The sequence below is a fragment of the Thunnus thynnus genome, chromosome 11, assembly GCF_963924715.1.
Source record: "Thunnus thynnus chromosome 11, fThuThy2.1, whole genome shotgun sequence".
Classification (NCBI taxonomy): domain Eukaryota; kingdom Metazoa; phylum Chordata; class Actinopteri; order Scombriformes; family Scombridae; genus Thunnus; species Thunnus thynnus.
Window position 1 is genome coordinate 15,453,265 of NC_089527.1, and position 20,450 is coordinate 15,473,714.

The 20,450-nt window shown below is 37.3% G+C and overlaps 1 long non-coding RNA gene across 1 annotated transcript; it reads left to right on the plus strand.

Moving 5' to 3' along the window:
- Positions 1–530: 530 nt before the first annotated feature.
- Positions 531–2,080, plus strand: LOC137192117 (uncharacterized). Its single transcript, XR_010930515.1, has 3 exons — positions 531–776; positions 1,070–1,141; positions 1,794–2,080. It is a non-coding gene; the product is annotated as an uncharacterized lncRNA (long non-coding RNA).
- The last annotated feature ends 18,370 nt before the right edge of the window (positions 2,081–20,450 follow it).

Genomic DNA, 20,450 nt, shown 5'->3' on the forward strand with positions numbered 1-20,450 from the left:
TTCTAAAAAGACAATGACTTTGAAAGATATTGACTTAATTTGACTAATCTCATATTAGCTTCAAATAGACTACTAAACAGTGCAACATACAGACAGGTGACATATTAAAGGAAAAACCAACATAAAGTGTCTTAGTACGGTGTTGGGCCACCATGTTCTGCCAGAACAGCTTCAGTGTGCCTTGGCATTAATTCTATAAGTCTCTAGAACTCTACTGGAGGCATGAACACCATTTTTCCAAAAGATATTCCCTCATTTGGTGTTTTGATGATGGTGGTGGAGAGTGCTGTCTAACCAAGCAGCAACCTCTGGGGCCAAAAAATGAAGCCAATGCAGAAGTGCCAAAAACTGCAATTCCTCGAATGGACACTTGAGGCTGGCTCCAAAAGTGAGACCCCATAGACTCCCATGTTAAAATTCCCCAACTTTACAGCAGAAATAAACTTGTTTACAGTCTGATACAAAAAATGGCTTTGGTCTCTATAGCTAATTTCCCCTTTCATGACAACTGTACAGAGGGTGATTTTTTATTCAGCTGCTTTGAGTGACAGGTGGTGCTGTCACAGGTGGCTAGCTAACTGCTAGCTGTCTGGTAGGCGTCACCTCAGCTAATTTGAGTCCCTGTTGGAGTCACTGAACCTGACCTCTTGGCCGTGTTTGTGGTGTTGATGCCTTTTGGAGAATTTTCTGTGCAAATATTGAACAAATAATATGGCTTGCTGTGCAGTAGATTGTACTAACACACTGTCCCAGAAGTCCGTGCTCCAGTTTTTTTGGTGAGTGAAATTTTAGTATAATTTTTTTTATATATTAGCACTAATTAGCAGGTATCAGTGTCTGCAGTCACCATACCTTGCTTGTTAGCTTAGCTTGTTCACTAGCTAGCTAGCCAGTTAATTTATTAGCCTTGGGCTAGCCTTCGAGCAAGACGCCACAGTTATTAAACCATCATGCACCGAAGTCAAAATGTAACAGAGAAGTGAAGTTGCATTGTTTGCATGTAAAGAAGTCTGTGATGGAGGTACCCTAACACATACATTACTTTGTATATCCATTTGTCTGTGTAAAGGTTTGCTCTAGGTGATCCAGACAGGCTTGACCAGTGGATGATCAACATGAGAAGACAGAACTGGACTCCAGGGTACAAAGACCTTTTTTCATACATTACCTGACAAAGAATAAAGCAACTTATTAGTTTAATTTGATAAGGTATTGACCATAATACATTAGTATACATGACATTAAATTACGATACATTACATAATACATTACTAAATACTTGATTAGGGCACAGCTGGCTCTGTGCTGTCACTGTTAGGGTGAAATTACTGACACACCAGTGTAGTGTTCCTCTGATGCAAAAGGCCAAATGAAGATATTACTAATCAAACAACACTTTTTTTTTTTTGCCAACTTTCACATTTCAGTGCAAAGACCCTTTATCATAGGGTGAGAATTACTACACCTTCCCCCATAGACAGTCTGTGAAAAACCTGTGGGAAAAATGATTCTGCAAGTGAAACAGCTGAACATAGCATGACTCTACAGTGGCAGTAAGCTTTGCGAACAGTTAAATATTCTTTTATTAGCAACAATAATTTTAATGTGGATGAACTGCATACTGTACATTTATACTCCAATTGTCTTGGTAGTACACTGTTAAATTTAAAACCACATTTGATATACAAAGTTGAGTATCTACATAACTTAAACACACAAACCTCTTTTATAAATAACAGCCACTTAGTCTGTAATAATGTCAGATTTTTATGTTTCTTGTAATTTTTTATAAGGGAAAGACATGCAAGAAGGACACCACTGTGCCGACTATTTTCTCTTTCTCCGAGGGCAAAGATGAACAGCCAGAACAACATCATTTGTTTCACAAGATATTAAGATTTTGCCAAATTATAACACTGGGTTCTTATCCATAGGTTCTATCATGATAATTACTAGTACAACAGTTACACATCTTTTCATGTATTTAAAGTGTACTTAAGTCATACAAAACAACTTTTAAATTTGTAACCTTTAATATGAATGTTTTCATGAATGCAATATTTAACTTTACATTGTTAAACTGTTGCCTGTGTAGTTGTTATTATTTTTGTTATATAAAATGGATCAGACTAAATATACTTTAGATTAAAAGTGCATTCTTAAAAGCTGTCATTTATCAGTTTTCTATGTTAACTGAAAATATACTGGTGACCTAAACTTTTAACGAAATATAATAGTTAATAGTTATAAATGAAAATATTAAAATTGTATTTATATGTTAACATTTACTAAATTTTGCATAGATCTTAGCAGAAAGTAAAAAAAAAAATGAAAAGCTGATGTTATGTTCTGGTTTTGTTTGGACATTTCTTCAAGACAAACTGAGAATAGGCTACTTCTTTTGTGAAAAACAAAGAATTATCTGCACACTGAATAGTCTTAAGCACCTTAAGAGGTATCCTTTATTTGCGATGGTGTGACCTCTGAGAAGGTCTTGTGGGTATTGCACAGTTATTGTGAGGCTTATATAATGAGGCCAAACAAAAAAAAAACAATACACACACACACACACACACACACACACACACACACACACACACACACGATTGGCTGATAGAATGTACCTATTTGCCATAGGTGCATTTGATGTTTCTTTTTGCATCACTATATAAGCCTCATAATACCTGTGCCTTGGTATTTGCCTGGGGAACACCTTCTCAGAGATTGCAATGTCGCAAATAAATAATACCTTCTATGGGGCTTCAGGACTATTCAGTGTGCAGGTAATTCTTTGTTTTTGCACTTTGAGCCCTTTTATCCAGCACCTGACCCACTGGTTTATTTGGATGTGTCACATTCTTCTGTGTTTAAACTAGACTTCTATCAGAGCAGCAAACAAAAGGCACTCTCCAACACCTTCTCAGGCTCTGCTGCTGGGTGTAAGGCTCCTTAGTTATCTTCAAATAGAAAGTGAAAGTACTCCCGCACACACAGAAATGGACTCTGTGTAATTATTTGTCAACGTTTCGGTCTTCTGACCTTTCTCAAGACATTTCAAGACAATGTCTTGAAAAAGGTCAGAAGTCTGAAACGCTGTGTGGGAGTACTTTCATTTTCTATTTAAACTAGACTTCTGTCCCTTGGCAATAAGAGTTGAGCATTAATGCTTAATGTTTTATCTGTATTGTTTTAATTGATAGTAAGATTTGAATGTGAAATCTAACATTTTGTCAGTATAAAGATAAAAGGACTGCAAATATAAATAGAATTTATTGAAATGTGAACTAGATGTTATCATAGATTAACTCTCAAATAATGTTTTAAATAAAAGGAAATAAAACACAAAAAGGTGGAAATATTGGAACCTAAAAAATTAACTCAATATTAGCAATGACAGTCAGGGCTATGTTTAGGCCTAACAAAATGGGTCCTAAAGGCCAAATTCAAAAGCACTGACACTGTAAGAACTTCACTGTTTTTAGAGGTGTTTTTTATGGCAATTAGCTAACGTATTTAAAATGTAATGTACATAAAAATATAATTTCTCCTAGGTGTGAAATGAACTCCGGCACACTGAGGTTGATTCCCATAGTCTCTGCATCTCTCTGGGCACCACGCCTGACACAGCTGTCACCAATTATCCACTCTGTGGATATAAGAGGAAAATAAATGTGTGTAATAAACGCTTCAGGTAATGAAAAAGTTAACTATAAAAGCCCTGACCTCAACAAGGTCATGGCCATCTTGTAACAAATATAAATGTGCCTGTCTTTCTCAACAGTTGCATTCAAGATAATAATCTCGCACAGCGCTGTCGATAGCAGTACACATAAGTTTCAGTTCCCCATAGACTTCTATCAGTGTTAAAACCATAAATATGTGTACTGTTTGCAATAGCAGTGTTGGGAACGCAAATCTTTAATGCAAGCTGTTATGTATGGAATCAAATAATGGTCATAAATATTTTGAGCTTGTGAAATGGTTTGTGAATGTGTAATAAAGTTTTACAGCTGTAGAAATAGTTTGTGCATGTGTGAAAAAGTTTTGTGCACACAGATATATTTTGTACATGTAAAAATGTTTTGAAGCTGTAGAAATATTTTGTGTAAGTGTAATTAAAATTTGTGCAGGAAGTTTTTTCAACAGTGAGGTTTCACAAAGCTTAAGTCAGTCTACAGCTGCAAAAATGTATTACACATTCACAAACCATTCCACAAGTTCAAAATATTTATGACCATTATTTGATTCCATAGCTATGCACACTGAGAATTGTACTACAGATTTTCGAATTTCTTGTTTGGTATAGTTCCTTAATAGGCTAAAAAAAAAAGACAGAGCAGCAATAATAATTATGGCTATGCAATCCAGAATCAATAAGACATTTATTGTAAGGATACTAAATGGCTACCATCACATATTAAAAGTATAATCAAGTGACAAATATATACGACTCATAACTAAAATTATGAGGAAATCTAAATTCAGGTTAATTGATTTGCTTCAAATTGTTCGTTAGATATGTATTAAATAAAAGTTGCGCTAATTCACAGTAACACACCAAATTTCTGCAAGTCTAGACAAAATCTAGTGTTGCAAATTACCACAATTATATGTTCAAGAAACACTGACGCATTTTAAGCTTGTGTAGTATAATTTCAAAAAAATATATCATTATTTCAAGTTGTGTTGTATAATTTCACCTCAAGTAATGTAAACTGCGACGGTACCAACTGGGAGCAGGAAGACCACAGGATTAGCTACATAGCCTAGTTTGTTAGCCTAGCTTGTTAGCCTTAGCTAGCTTGGCAGCTTTGAGCTAGGTGGGCGTGTTTCAGGAACTAGGCTTCATTCGACCCTCCTCAGCTCTACCTCTTTGCCCATTTTGGATTTGGATTAGTCCATATTTTTTTACAGTCTATGCTCTAAACTAGTAATGGAAATACAGATCAGTGTGGCATGGTTGGACTCGGCGCGGCCAAAATTGCCAATGGGTCAATATGCAGGTGTTAGCATGGCAGAGATGTGGTCTGAGGAGCCAAGGTAGGGGCGCGGGGGTGCCTTGTATGCCTTCTTTAAGCTGGTATAGGCCTTATCCAGTAAGTTGTTTCACCTGGTTGCAAAGTTTATAAAACTTTTGCAGGACTATCTTTAAGTAAGCATGGTTGAAATCCCCCAGTACAATGAAGAATCCATCAGGGTGGGCTGTTTGTTGCTCACTAATTGCGTTGTGCAGTTTATTCAAAGCCTCCTTAACATTGGCACTTGGGGGGATATACACAATCACAATGATAATGACTGTGAATTCCCTCAGCAGATAATATGGTCAGCACTTTATAAACATGAGCTCCACTAGTGCAGTGCAGTGCATAGAGACAACTACGGCATCCTGACACCATGATTTGTTGATATAGACACACAGGCCAACCCCGTGGGTCTTACCAGACAGAGATGTTATTCTGTCTGCTTTGTAGAGAGAGAATCTGTCTAGCTGAATGGCAGTGTCTAGAATGTTTTTGTTCAACCATGTAATCATAAATGCAAAGACAACGCAGTCTCTCATCTCATGCTCTGTAGTCCTCTGTAGTTTCACTTGACTATTGACCTGACGTGCACCTCCTCAAAAATGAAACTACATGTCAGGGCTTTGGCCCACCAATTAAGATACCACTTGGAGGGAGCAAGAACTGTGATAGGTCAGCTTTGGCTGCTTGTGTTTCCAAGTTGAAGAAAGAAATCTTTAGTAAAGCCATGACTCTGAACACAACGATTGAATGGCAATAGTCTATTATTCAGTAATGAGAAAGTGAAACAGTTACTGTATGTGCATGACTCACATGGCCCACCATTGCTCTTTCACAAAGTAAAAGAAATAATATTAAGGCAGTTACTGTGGGAATATAATTAAAGCATGGAACAGCCTGATCACATATGATACATCCATATTGTATTATGGTGGTACTTATATATTATATAACTGTAAATCCAAACCTAAGCCGTAGGTAACAGCAGGACTGTCTATACCCCTTGTGTCAAAAAATGCAGCATTACCTTAACTCACAGTCATGGTCAATGAAACACAACCCCCAATCCACAACACCATATCCCCTACTGTATATAGTCCAGGAAATATATAAGAAAAAGGAACAAAAGATGAAACAGGCAATCATCATTTTGCTTGCTTACATATGTAAGCCATAGATGGCACTGAATGTTATTACTTCTTTTTGGACCACTATCACTACCTCCCATCAGCCACTCTCAAAGAGAAAGCCAGACAGAGAGAGAGCGAGAGAAAGAGAGAGAGAGAGAGAGAGAGATGTTTTTAGTTTAGTAGTTGTGAGGCCTAATGGTCTATCTAAGATGTGCACAAACCAATTAGCCTGGGTGACCTTAGAGATGGTGTGTCAACCTGTCAATCTCGAGGAGAGGGGGTGAGAGGCAACTCTTATCTCTGCCTGACTGTTAAAGGGGGTAGATGAGTTGATGAAGAGGATGGAAGAAGTGATGGGAAGATTTTATTGATGGAAGAGCCTGGTGGAGGGGTCAATTAAGAAAACCACTGGTGGCACTGACCCCTGAAGACAAAAAAAGATCCAATAAGCACTATTGTATCAGCTTTTAGGGAAGAAAATCACTATTATCTTCTACAGTACCACTATTATCATTCACGGAATGGAATTTCTTGAAAATTCCTATTATTACCATCACCTCCGTGGTGACTGCTGACAAATTTGACATCACCTTCAGATATTTCTAACCCTAACACGGGTTTATGGGGCGTTTAGAATGACAAGCTATGTAAGGACTTTTTGTAACTGTGGTTTTTTAACAACTTTTACTCTTTCAGACCTATAATTACAGCAGGTCCATTATCAAGAAGTCAAAAGGTTCCTCAAAGGGTCTTTAGTTAAGGTAGGGTAGTTCTCTTACTGTTGTAATGGCTCAAGTGACTGATTTGTCAAAAGAAAAATCTAATTTTAAAGACCATGTGGTAAAACTGTACTGGGTTTTAACATCTCCACACAATAATCTACAATTTTATGCATGTTTGACATGACAAAAGGCCTCATTGATAGATTTTGCTAAATTGGCAAAGCTGATTTGTATTTGCAGCTTTCTTGCTTATGCCCTCCTTGTTTTCCTCTTAATTGGGGTTTGTGGCATAGATAAGTGCAAAGAAATGTGTCAGATGATAGCTCGAGGCATATGTTTTGGCATGCATTATTTTGTTTAAACCAACAATGTATACTGTATATAGTCACTCAATCGCTTGATTTTTGTTAAGCATCGGAGTGTCAAACCACATTATTATTAACATATTACCCTCAAGCAGGACTTCTATAAACGTTTGCATTATTTTAGTTTAGCATTGCAGAGGGATTGATTTACAGGGAAGCCCACCTCCACAATGTGCCACTGAGACACCCGATGCAATTCTCATATTTTTAACCAGAAACAACTCACAAGTAGCAACTATCCACTGAAGAGGCTTATATCACTAAAAAAAAGAAAGTCATCTCTGCAAAGCTTGCTTCTTTTAGATGTTGGTCTATGAGCTACATCATTTTAAAAACTCTCAGCTACAAGTGTTTTAGAAAATGTTTGTAAGAAAGCTCTCAAGGTGACTAATTTATTCAAATTACGGATACTATACATCATTTAGACCAGTTGCATGTTGAGGTAGTCATCTATGTGTAAACTCCAATGAAAGTCATTATTAAAAGTATGATTAATACCGCTAGCTAATATATTTCAATTAAAGCTGATATTTACATGTCATGTACATAGTGTTTTTTTCTAACAATACAATAATAGTATTTATACTATTTATACTTATTTGGTGGGTGACACTAATGGCCACATTTACCATAAAATAGTAGACTGGCACTATCAGCAATCTATTACATGAATGTAAACCTAATCATTCTTACAGCTAAGTGAACAGTATCTTACTTCAGTTCTCTTCCTCCCTTGTTCTTCTAGGTGCATTATGTCCCTCAGGGCCCCATATAAACTCTTTACTCCTTGATTATGAGTCTTGTCAAAGCTGGTAGAAAAGATAGGTCATTGTTAAGGCATAAATCATAAAGATAGATCATTGTTAAAGATTACTGTTAAGGTCATGGCAGAGTCATCTTCTCCATCCTGGTTGTTAGCACATGATGTATCACTGTTGTTGTGCTCTTCCTGGATCTGGTGCTACATGTGTGTCCCCATGGCTAAACTCATGAACGCCAAATCAGCAGCACCAGGATACTGTCATTAATACCCTGTCACAGCTACACACCAAGGACACACTGGAGCAGAAACATTTGCACTTTATATGTAATACTTACAAACTGCAAAAGGTCAAGCCACTATGGATGAACTGCTGTACAATATCCTGATGTACCTCCCTTTAAAGTGAAAACAGTTCATAAAGGAGGTTTTTGCTTTAAAACATAGATCAGGAAAAGCTTTTGCTCTCCTGTCCAACCACATTTTCTCACATTAGACAAAATAAACAAGTATAATAATTCAAAATACAGTGACTGTATTCCTCTTCTGTCTTGGAAGATGTGGATCTTTTTAAGATAATAGTAGTGGCTCTAATGACTGGCACTTTATAAGCCCTGATTCTACTAATGGGCAGGTGTACTGATAAATGTCTTGCCCTTGTTTATACCTTTAGCTCAAAGTCATTCAGATGAGTGGAACGCCAAATGACCCTTGAGGACACTGTGTTTATTGACTGTAATTATAAGCAATTTAGTTATAAACCATGCAAAAAATTCTGAATGTCTGGCTGAATCTAAAATGAGCACTCATTATTGATTTTATATTTCAAGGCATGGCTGTGTCTGACATGGAAGTTAAGTGCAGGAAATAAGTGCAGGATAGAGCATCTTTTAAATGTGTCAGTAGGGGGCAAAATTGGTCTAGCATCTAAGAGTCAATGACCTCACACCAGCTGTGAGAAATACCCAGTCATGTGCAGAGGGTTTACAGAAACCGTCAGAGTGAAAAGGCAGAAATTATTTTTCATTGAGAGCGAGCGCTGAGAGTTTAACAGAGATGCATAAGGACTGACTTCTGTAAACAACAATGCCTTAACATCCTGTGTGAGCCACTTCCTGTGTAATTTTCTTTTGCATCACCAAAATATACTTTAATGTCACCTCATAAACCAGAATGACTTTGGCATCTTCCTGTCAGTAATGTGGTATTCATTACATTGTGTTACTGGAAACAGAAAAAATGCAAAAAGTGATTTACTGTTATGGTTGCAAGCTTGAATCAGCAAGATAAATAATATTTAAACAAAGGGAGAAACATAATTGAGAATGATGATGACAAGGAAAGGGCAAATGATGAAAGACAATGGAAGTAACTCTGGTCTTTGTCAGATAAGGACAGAAGCTCTGTGGAGGACCATGCAAGTGACATTTAACCTCACTCACTCATTCTCAACACTCTTGAGCATTTTACTCAGTTAAACTGGAGGTCATGTTTTACTTTGTGAAATTGTACAGAAAAGTAGCATGCCACCTGTAAAACCTAACAAAGTCTTAGTATCTGTGATATATACCATTATGCAACTTTGTTAATCCTTTTAAAAAACAGGTATAAGAGGACTTGGGCGACCCAGATTTAAAAATCAAAAAAAAAAAAAAAAAAATCAAAAAAAAAAAACAAAGGTCAAAATCAATAGGTGTTCTAAATTTCTAAAAACTCTGAAACCCACATTTTTCATAATGCAACTCAGTAGTGTTTTCTGTTAGACAATCCTCTTCCTGTTTGTGTCTGTGCTGCCAAGCTTGTCACAGGCAAGAGGGGCAATGATTTTTGACAGGAACACTGAAACTATCTGCTTATTCAGACTATATGGTATTGATATGACTATATAATTGACTTGCATCTCAAATCAGAGTATTGATTAAATACTCATCTATGGCTTACCAAACTTACTGGTTGTTACAACCACAGACACTGCTCTGTAAATATGGAATCAAACTGTAAAACTACAAGGGAAAACACAGGGATTACAGTATTGGATAAATATCCAATGATGATTTTACAAGGAAATTCTACAGGACATACTGGGGTTTGTATATGTATGACTTGCAAGCCTGGTTTTGGAAAACAAATAATTTAAATCCTGATCCCTGAAATGTAGTTAATCTCAGTTCAGATGTACAGACCATAAAGTGTAGAACTTTTTTAAATCCGTGTTTTTTTTTTATATATCCTCTGCACTCACATTTTAACATTGTTTATGCAGGCTAAGAATCAATGATAATGAAGGCCAATCACTTAAATGCATCTCAGAGGAGACAAATATTGTTGCATGGGAACCATTAATGTCTGTGCCAAATTTTGAGCCAATCCATCTGGTAGGTTTGGATATATTTCACTTGATAAGAGACAAATTTGATCAGTTGTTGGTGCATATTAAAACCAATTTCATAGGATTCATTCTCTTGGGACCTTCAATATTAGTACCAAATGTGATAGCAATTTTGAGGTATTTTGAGCTATTTCACTAAAATATATAATAATTCACTGCTGCCACATGGTGGCACCATGTGACCATGTCATTAGGATTCATCATCTGGGGACCATGAATGCCTGGACAAATTCCATGGCAGTCCATTTAATAGTTGCTAAGTTATTTCACTTTGGACCAACCACCTGACCGATAATTACCATCCCTAGACCTTATCCTAGCATGGGCTAAAAATAATGGTACTCTTCTCTTTTTCTGTAGGCCTCTGTAGTCCTTTTCTAATTTAACAACCTATGCTGCACATGATTTTAATATGTGTATGAGAGACACTGCCAGTCTCCTCCATTTATGCTTCTTTTTTTCCTAGAAAAGAATCTATGACTCATGCTAAATGCCTTATATCAAGATAATGATGTGTGGTGCTTTGTGGAACATCTTGTTGGGCTTACAATCGGAAATGCAGATGAAAAAAGTTGCACTTGGCCCTCCCCCCTTTGCATCCCTCCATCCCTTTAGAGACAATATTGCAAGGCAAAAAAACAACCTCAGCAAGCCTTATTTATATGTGGAAACAGAATCCTCACTGGATAAGTTGTCAGATATTATCATGGAATATTTTAAAATCAAAAGCTTGAATTTAGTAAACAGTTCAAGCTACTCAGTCCTGAGTAACTATGCCTGATTTTTGAAGACTCTGCCTGTTAAGCCAATGACTGGTCTCTTGAATGTGATTTTGGGAAGGAAGCTTGTGAAGTTGGCCGGTATATGCATCTGGATTCCTGACCCCTGGCTGTTTATTACTCTTGCATGAAAAATGGACAGCCTCAAAATGAACTGGAGACCAGTTCACTAAAGGCAAAGATTCACTGTTGTTAGAGAAACCAGAAACAGCTCAGAAACTGTGGTGGTACTACAATCCCATATCAGCTCATAGGCACACAAGAATACACTGCAAATGGGTAACATCTGATTTTATCAGTGAAAGTTTTAGCCCATGACGTGTGTATCATTTACCATTACTTAAACTGAAATTTAATTGCATGTTTTTTTTAGTAGGAAGCGTCAAATGTGAGACAAACATATTTGTACTCATAGGTTTGATTTGTACTCATTTGTAACTGTAAACTTGGGATTAACACACAGTTGGTCTTTGTATGAACTTTTTTTTACCCACAATCAGATAAATGTGTACCTGCAAACCTTTTTTGTAACTGCAAACCTTTTTGCAAATCATTGGAAATTATTTATGCAAATCTTTTTTATTTATTCACAAAATGTCATACACAGCTATAGATCTGCTTACGGATTCAAAAATTAAATCTGTTCAGATATTGTTTACACATTCAAACATTTGAATTCATTTGATCAAAATGTTTTTTTTTACATATTCACTCATACACATACACAGCTACAATACATATGACCCTAATTTATGCCGTAAAAGAGCCAGCAGACAATAAGCAGTTGATAATAGAGAGTCTGTGGGCTGACTGTCTGAAATACCTCTTTCATAAATCTAGTGTGGATAATGTCTAATTGACAAGTGGAAGAATTTAAATGGGAGATTAACTCCTCTGAGTCTAATATAGAAATTTGCTTAAAGTGAGGCATAGTGGTGAGGCTTCAGCACAGATGAAGAGATTTCTCATCACTGGTGTAATATGGAGCCTAATGTCATCTATTTTTATTTTTTTATTTATATATTTTATTTATGAAATGGTGGAGAAACTGCTCACATTTCTCAGTGGATGCTTCCATAGGCTGGCTCGGAGGAGGGCTAAACACTAAGTGGCAGCCACTAGCAAACAGATTGGAAAAATAGGAATACCTTTATTCTTTAACTGCATGCTGATAGGCCAACATCAAACTTTTAAGAATATCAAGAGATACCTTGAGTTTGTCTTTCTTCTATTTTTGCTCAGCTCTCCTACATTGCCTCTTTAAATCCCTTGTATGGTCATTAAGCCAGGAGAGGGCATTATGTTTTGCTCGTTTCATCTTGATAGGGGCGATGTCATCAAGGATAGTCTGACATGTTCTATTAAAATTATCTAGTAAATCATTTACAGAGAGATCCTTCTGATTAAGGGTATTACTGGCAGAAGCAGCTAAGAACTTTACACAAAAACTGCTAGCTGACTTGGAATCAAAATACCGGGAGCGGATACAGGTTTATGAGCAGGAAACAGAAGCAAGATATGGAAAATCACACATATACGGTACCATTCCATTCTTATTGTCTTAACCTTATGTAAAGTATACATGTTACAGTGTGTATTCCAGTGAAAATACAAGAGTTTGTAAATTGAGGGGTCATGTTTTGAAAAGGAGAATGCAAGATTTATTCATTATTTTTGGATACTCTGCTTCTATAGTATATTATTTGGACGTCCAACAACTGTGTGTTAAATGGTACCTGTCATTTCCATTTCTGGACTTTAGTTAAAGCTGCTTGTTTGTTGGGCCCTGAGCTTGTTCAGTGGTTGTTTCATCACCCCAGTATATATACAGTATGTCTAGGAATTCCCTGATGCATTGAACTACTTGTATTACATGGCTCTGGTTGTGTTTTGGTGTGTGGTCTTTAGGGTGGATGAGATTTTGCTGTATTGCTTGGTTTGAAAAACATAGGGATTCAGTGTTTATTGAAAATCCTCTCAAGTTTCTCACACACTGAAGCCATGTGCAATATGTTTTTGTGTGTGCTCTGTTTCTCTCTTCTGTCTGTTATTCTGGAGTCACACTGCTCAGTATCTGACTTTTGACTGTTACCACCCACTGGAACACAAGTTGGGAGTTTTAAGAACTGTTTACCGCTCGGCTAAGAATGTGCTAACAACATACTATATATGATGAGATGGAATAACCACTGGACATGCATATGGCCCAACATAGGGTTAAGTCCTCAACTCAAGGACAGCAATGTACACAAATGTTTCACACCAATACATTACCTAATTCATGTGACTCCAATGACTCTCACATAACATTTAGGTGTGAACCTACAGGGGGACTGCTTGAGATTTCTGACCAGTCAGAAGAATTGATGATACTGTGTCTCCTGGACAAGAGGTGACAAAACATTTTCAGGACTAAAACAGCAAGTCTAGTTGCCTTGGACTTTAACATTTACTATTGAGTGACCTGAGTGACTGGGACTCTTCATTAAGACCTAGTGATGGGGTTACTGTCTGATATCACCAAGCCCTTCTTGATCAACACCATTGATATTCCTTGCTGATAACCAGTTTGTTATAGTCATATTCCTGGAAGAATAAAATTATAGAGGAGAAGAGATAATGACACTCAAGCCATCTGGAGAGCTAAAAGAAAATTGTAGGCTGCCAATTTGCCCCAAGGGCAAAACATTAGATGGCCTTGTCATACAAGTTCACAAAACATTTTCTTCTCCTGTACTCTCAAAGTTATTCAGCTGCACATACAGAGAAGCAGAAACACATATTATAAGCGCACATTTAAACCATCACATAAAAATGTAATTCTACATTAAAATTCAATTTCTCTTTCCAATACCAAAAAAGCATCCATGCAAATCACTTAAAACCATAAAAAACAGCACTGACTATGATTAGAGTGCAGCCACAGGAAAATATTTACACACACAAACCAAAATCACATGTCCACTTAGACAGTGTAGGTTTTTATAGCACAGCATTTCTGTGCTCTACAGGTGTAGGAGATGGAGAGAAAAAAACATTAGTTCTTTGTTTATGTAGAACTGACCATCTGCATAAAGCAGTAATGCCTGTCCATCATAGGCAGAGCCAGACAGCAGCGTGCTACACAAGATCCACAGATGCATGTCTTGTCTTCCATCAAGCTTGTTGAATGAGTAGGGTGAACATATTTTCAAACCCCAAAACCGGGACCCTTAAGTGTACTGCACCTTCATGCACGCAAACATGTATGTGCTTATGCAGGCACCATAGGTGTTTACATCAGGATGGGGGACAATTATTTCAGCACTTAGCACACCTATTGAGCATTCTTTTCAACACCATGGACAATTCCTCAGCAAATGAAAAATTATGTTTTGTCTCCCAAAATCCACCAAAACATAGTTAATTTAAAAACTGTATAATAACACTAGTAAACACAAAACACAAGGATTGCATTGGTGTAATATAACATATTTATTGATTGTCAGGTACCTTTTAAAACAAAACACAAGGTAATTGTCAGTTTTTAGAAGCACAGGCTGCCAGCTAAATAGCTGACTGTGACACATTCTCTGCCAGCTTTTTTTAAAGTTTTTTTTTTTTTTTAACAAAACAAGGTAAAAATCTCTATGGCCTATAAACAACTTTAACAGAATGCAGTGTTTTCGTTACCAGGTACTTTACTAAGGAAGGCGTAAGTCTCCTGGAGCTCTTTAGAAAAGACAAAGTGTCTCTTCAGCATGATAGTTAGCTGTTAGCATACTGATAGGTTTGTAAGAAAGAGCCACAGGCATTATAGGTTAGCAAGAGCCTTGACAACGACACATTGATTGATAGACACACATACAGACAAATCAGTGTTGAATTCAGACGTGTAGTGCATTGTTTATGTTTTCATATTGAGTTAGGTAATAATGAGTGAGATACATGATAAACATCTATGTAAGCACTGAAAACTGTGCAGTTGGAGTTCAGTGACTGTCGGCCTTGCTACTTTCCAGATTGTGTTAATATATTGCTTAATTCAACAGATAATGCATAAATCATAATGTAAATAATAATGTATGACTTTGTACGACTCTAAAGATAGACTTTTCATTTTGGCTCAACTGATGTGTAACCCTACTGTTTGACATTATGAAACACCACAAGTCAGCACGTCCACACGAGTTTTATAATGTGATTTCATTAAATCAGAGATCTGCTTTGTGAACATGACGCCGAATTTATCAGAAGAACTTAGTGAGCTGTGAAAGGTCTGTTTGATAAGTTAATTTACATTTTAAATGACAACGAGGCAAATACAGGCTTCAACTGTTTCCTACAGTAGGAGGAAAACCTCAGGTTAACATATTGTTAAATTTAATGGAGCCGAGCTTATCGGTAAACATCTACTCCTTCTAAAAGAAAATGTATGATTTCTTATGACTCATAAATAGACACTAACTCATTTGGCGAACATTTACGGTATTAATTTTAGCTCCATGTAAAGTGAATAAACGTGATATTTCCCAGGTAATGCTTGTCTGCCATAATGACGCAGTTTACACATTTTTCTGCTGATTTATTAAATCAGAGTTCTACTGAGTGAAACATGATGCCAAATTTAGCAGAAGACCTATGTAATATATAAAAAGTCTGTTTTGTCAGGTAATAAACATTATCAGTGTCTGACAATCATTAATGATGCACTGCCATTATTTATGGTTAGATGCTCTGATTTAACTACCTCTTCGCCCTTAATATCTTAGTGTATTTTGATGTGCTCGTTAAATAATAATCATATTTCATGGGATGACATCGTTGTAGTTAAGGTCTGGTAAGGTTTAGGCACAAAAACTACTTGGTTAGGGTAAGGGAAAGATCATGGTTAGATTTAAATTGATCACTTGCAATTCGAGGGAGAGTGTATTTTCGGAGCAATAGGCCTTTGGAGCACTGAGCTTTTGTTTCTGGGATAATGGGCCATTGGACTATGGGCTTTAGGTTCAATGGGAAGTTTTTCAAACTATTGGGGTTTCAGAATAATGGGCTGTTGGACCAATGGCATGGCACCATCTAACATAATATTGTAGCGAGGAGTAAGCGCTTCCAAGGTCTCTCCTAACCCCTCATCTTCACATCTGAGGTCATGCTACTGAAGAGGTCTTCCAGAGACTCAAAGGATTTTCCCAAGACTGGACAGTTGATCTCAGACAGTTCCTCAGTGTTCAGCACACCATCAGGGCTTGCTGAAAGCCATGGCTCTTCAGCGCTGACCACACTGCCTTTGCAACTGACAGAGTAGCCAGAGCCTTTGAATCACTGGGAAGCTACAGCTCACTCTCCTTCCAATAGTGTGTAGCTGCATTCCCACAGAACCTTGGTTAGAGATCCTCTTGGAGGAACTTCTCAGGACTGGCTCTGAGTGGAACCCTCTTGGCAGAGTTAGCTGTGATGCCAGTTTTGCAAGCATCACGCCACATGTGTGAAGCACTCTACTCTTTAGTAATGTGCCCCAGTGATGTAGAGTGTTGGCCAAGTCAAGTGCAATGAAGGTACTGTAAAATGACAGACACTTCTGGTAGGTGGTGGGAACATCATGCTCCCCATGGGGAAGGGAATCTGGCTGGGACGGCTCTTCTCTTTGCTGAGCATTACAACATTTGTAAAGCAGGCTTCCTACAGGCAGCAGATGTGGACACTGCGACCTTACCTTGGGGTGCTGAAATTGGTCAGTGGCTCTGTGGTGTGAAAAGCTGGTGTCCACTAAACGCTTTGGGGCAAGGTTCCTCTGGGTTCCAGCATTCCAGTGGCGTTGCTCATCAGTACACACTATACTAATGAGCCCCTGGGACACAGCATTCTGGCCCTGAGACAGATGCAGTTACAGTCAGAATAAAATAAAGACATTTATTTCAAGCAACAATGGACTGGTTGGATCAATATACAGCAATTTTAAATCTTTCAGATAAAAAGGCAGACATATGGTGATCCAAATAATAAACTTACTTTGGATCCGAGTGATATGATTAGACTACTAAAACACACTCTTTATTGTGCTTTGTGCATACATAAACTGGCTCTATTGGGAATGATCTGTCACCATACAGTGTGCCAAGTTTTTACCCCATTAGCCACTCTCGTGGCCAACTTTTCAGTTATTACACAGAGTGATTTCAAAAGTTATAAGAATGCAAAAATCCAACCTACAAACTTGACCACCATCACAAGTAAATTCCAATAGAGATCTATAGAGATCCTGAAGGTTTAGTTCATGAAGAGTTAACATGAAGAGTTCATCAATTACATAATGGAGTAGGAAATTAAGCAAATCTCTAGATCCGATTTTTTTTACTGCAAGGGTAATGACTGAAGACTGAAAACAAACCTTATTGATACTGTAAATTAAATGCACAATTAACAGTGTTGCATTTGAGAATTGTTTAACTGGAAAATTGTAAAATGGGTCTTTATTTCTTTCCTAGTCTTCTGATTAATGTTGAAATGCAAAGACTGTGGTACCACAGATTCACAGATCAGAGCTTCTCAAACATTATAAGCTTGAACACAGACATTATGGATGTCACCATTCCTATCCATGCAGATATTTGAACTGTCCATGCACCAGCAAGACTTGGAATGCACTTTTGAGTCATTTTTCGAGATGTCATCATCAGCCATCCTCACAAAATGAATTGACCATATTTAAACCCATCTTGTGTGATTACAATCAACTTTCCACTCTATAAGACTAATTTCAACACATCAGTAAGCATCTCAAAAAACCACCAGACAGTTGATTGTGTTTTTTAAGGTTGTTCATACAAAACAAGTATGTATGGTTCTTTTTGAACTCACAGAAGTAGAAAACATTAGGATTTCTCAGTAAATTACTTAAAGCCTGGACTACTTGAGAGACCTGGATCAAGAGTTGGTCTTCCTACTGACAGTCATTGAGCCATCTGATGATAATCTAAGTGCAGATGAATTGGTTGGTTCTAGTTTTGATGTTCAGAATTCAAATGATTCACACATGATATTGAGCTTAAAGTTGCTTTGCTCTTACTGAAGTTGAGCATATATTTCTTGTACCTAGTGTAACTGTTGAGATTTTACAAGAGTTTGACTATTTAATAAGCACGGTGTCTATCCCTCTCATCCATCAAACTATAACTCAGCATCTTCAGGGTGGTAACTGTCTAGTGGATAAAACTGTTGTGCAAGAGCTAGCGTCTGTACTTTGTAATTCAAATATAATTACAGCTGTAATTGGTGGCGACAGTCCAATCTCCACTGTGTGGAAGCAAAAGGTCTACTATATACAAAAAAAACATGTAAAACCTGTAGAGTCTGTGCTTGACTTACAAAATAGAAAATCATTCCAATACATCCTCATACTAAAATTTTTGTTTTGACATTGAATTTAGATAATCAATCAATCATGTGCTCAAAGCATAGCTAATTCTCTGGTTGAGCTGGGATGAAAGTAACAAGGCAATGTTCTCCGAGCCCATACAAGTTTACTAACTGTGTCAGTACATACAGCACACAACACTTACCAGAACTTCAAAAAATCATGTGGATACATGAGTTTATACTGTTGCATTACTTTTAACCCACCCATGTGTTACTTTTGTCCTGACTGACAGGGTTCAAAGTAACAATGAGCCATCTCTGTTCAAAGTCAAATTATACCAAAGTCGTTCCACATGTGTAAAAAATAGCTCCTGGTATTGATAGAACACGCGTGAGTTGTTGATCACAACAAAAATTTGTTTCTGTCTTTAACATTATCTTTTAAAATGACGTTTACTTTCATACCGGCTCTCCTCTACTGTATTTTTGAGTGGCCATATGACAAATTGTGTCACAAGTGTAATCTTGATATCTTTAGGCAGGTTACACAACAGGAAAGGATCATTTGTGTGTGTGTATGTGTGTGTGTGTGTGTGTGTGTGTGTGTGTGTTTGTGTGTGTGTGTGTGTGTGTGTGTGTTTGTGTGCACACCTAGAGCCTGGAGGTGAATGCAAGAAGAGGGTGTCTGCTAAGGTGCGTTTAGGCTGCATTCAGGATGAAAACTGCCCTGCGTTAAAACAGCACAAGGAGTTGTGTTGGTGGGGGGCATCTTGTTTGAGGTACTGGTGAGACAATGAGATACGATCCAGAAAGTTGAGTTGGAGTTACAGATTAATGTATTTAATGACGCATCAGAAGCCAAAACACTGCAAAGCAGTTTGTATATATTCACAGAGAGGATTTTAGAAACTCTGCAAAGTTATTATGGCGGCAACTGTTTGATCTTTCGTTGTGACAGTCACAAGGTAAACAGTCGAATATGGTGTTCATGTTACAGTGTAATCAACCAGGAATGCATGCTTGCATGTAAGTGATTGGCCAACACAGCACCTTGCCAGATAACGTCAGGTTACATTGTGGCAAAATTTAAGGCTGGTTCAACTTTTTGCATGACGACGACGACCACTGTGTTTTTTTGCCGAGCCGTGTGCGGTGGCACCCCTGTTGCGTGAATGCCCCCATTCAAATGAATGGGAGGGCTGGGTTTTTTCACACACTGTTGTTTTTGGTCTGAACACAGCCTTATGGTGTACTTGGGTGAAGACGTGGACAAACTAATTCAACCAAACCAGAGCTAAAAGGTGGGAATGAATAATGGTCTTGCATTCCTCAGGTGGACACAAACATGAAAAATGAATACTAATGTAACTCTGTGTCTGCTGGATCTGTAAACAGTCAACTATTTGCTAACACATATGCCATAAGACAAAAGTGATATGTTGTGTTTCTAGCTTATTTTGGATTTCCTCTGTCCCCAAGCGGCTATTGATCAATATAGCTTTGAGAATTTTACATTTTACATACATCTTTCCTCATAACACAACTACTACAAGGATTTGTCTCTGTGCAGGTTTATATCCTCTATTAATATTAATAATGTATAATTTGAAAAAAAGATATATGTAGAGATCATAGAGGACATAGTATATGTACTTGGAATAATAAGACATTTTAATGAAAGATTGAAAACATTGTCACTTCAGCTCAACAGGAGCAATACAGATGAAGCAGTGGTAACCTGTACATAATGTCCATATACAGTATTGATATCAGAGAGAAGTGTTGGTCTGAGGCCATATTCTGAAGTAAATTAAAATATCACAAAAGGTTGGCACAGAACATTACCAAAAGTGCCCCAGTATATACATAACTGTAACATCAAAATGAAATACAGTACAGCACATAATTCTGCTTGGACAGTTGAATTGACTTTTGTCTCAGCAGAT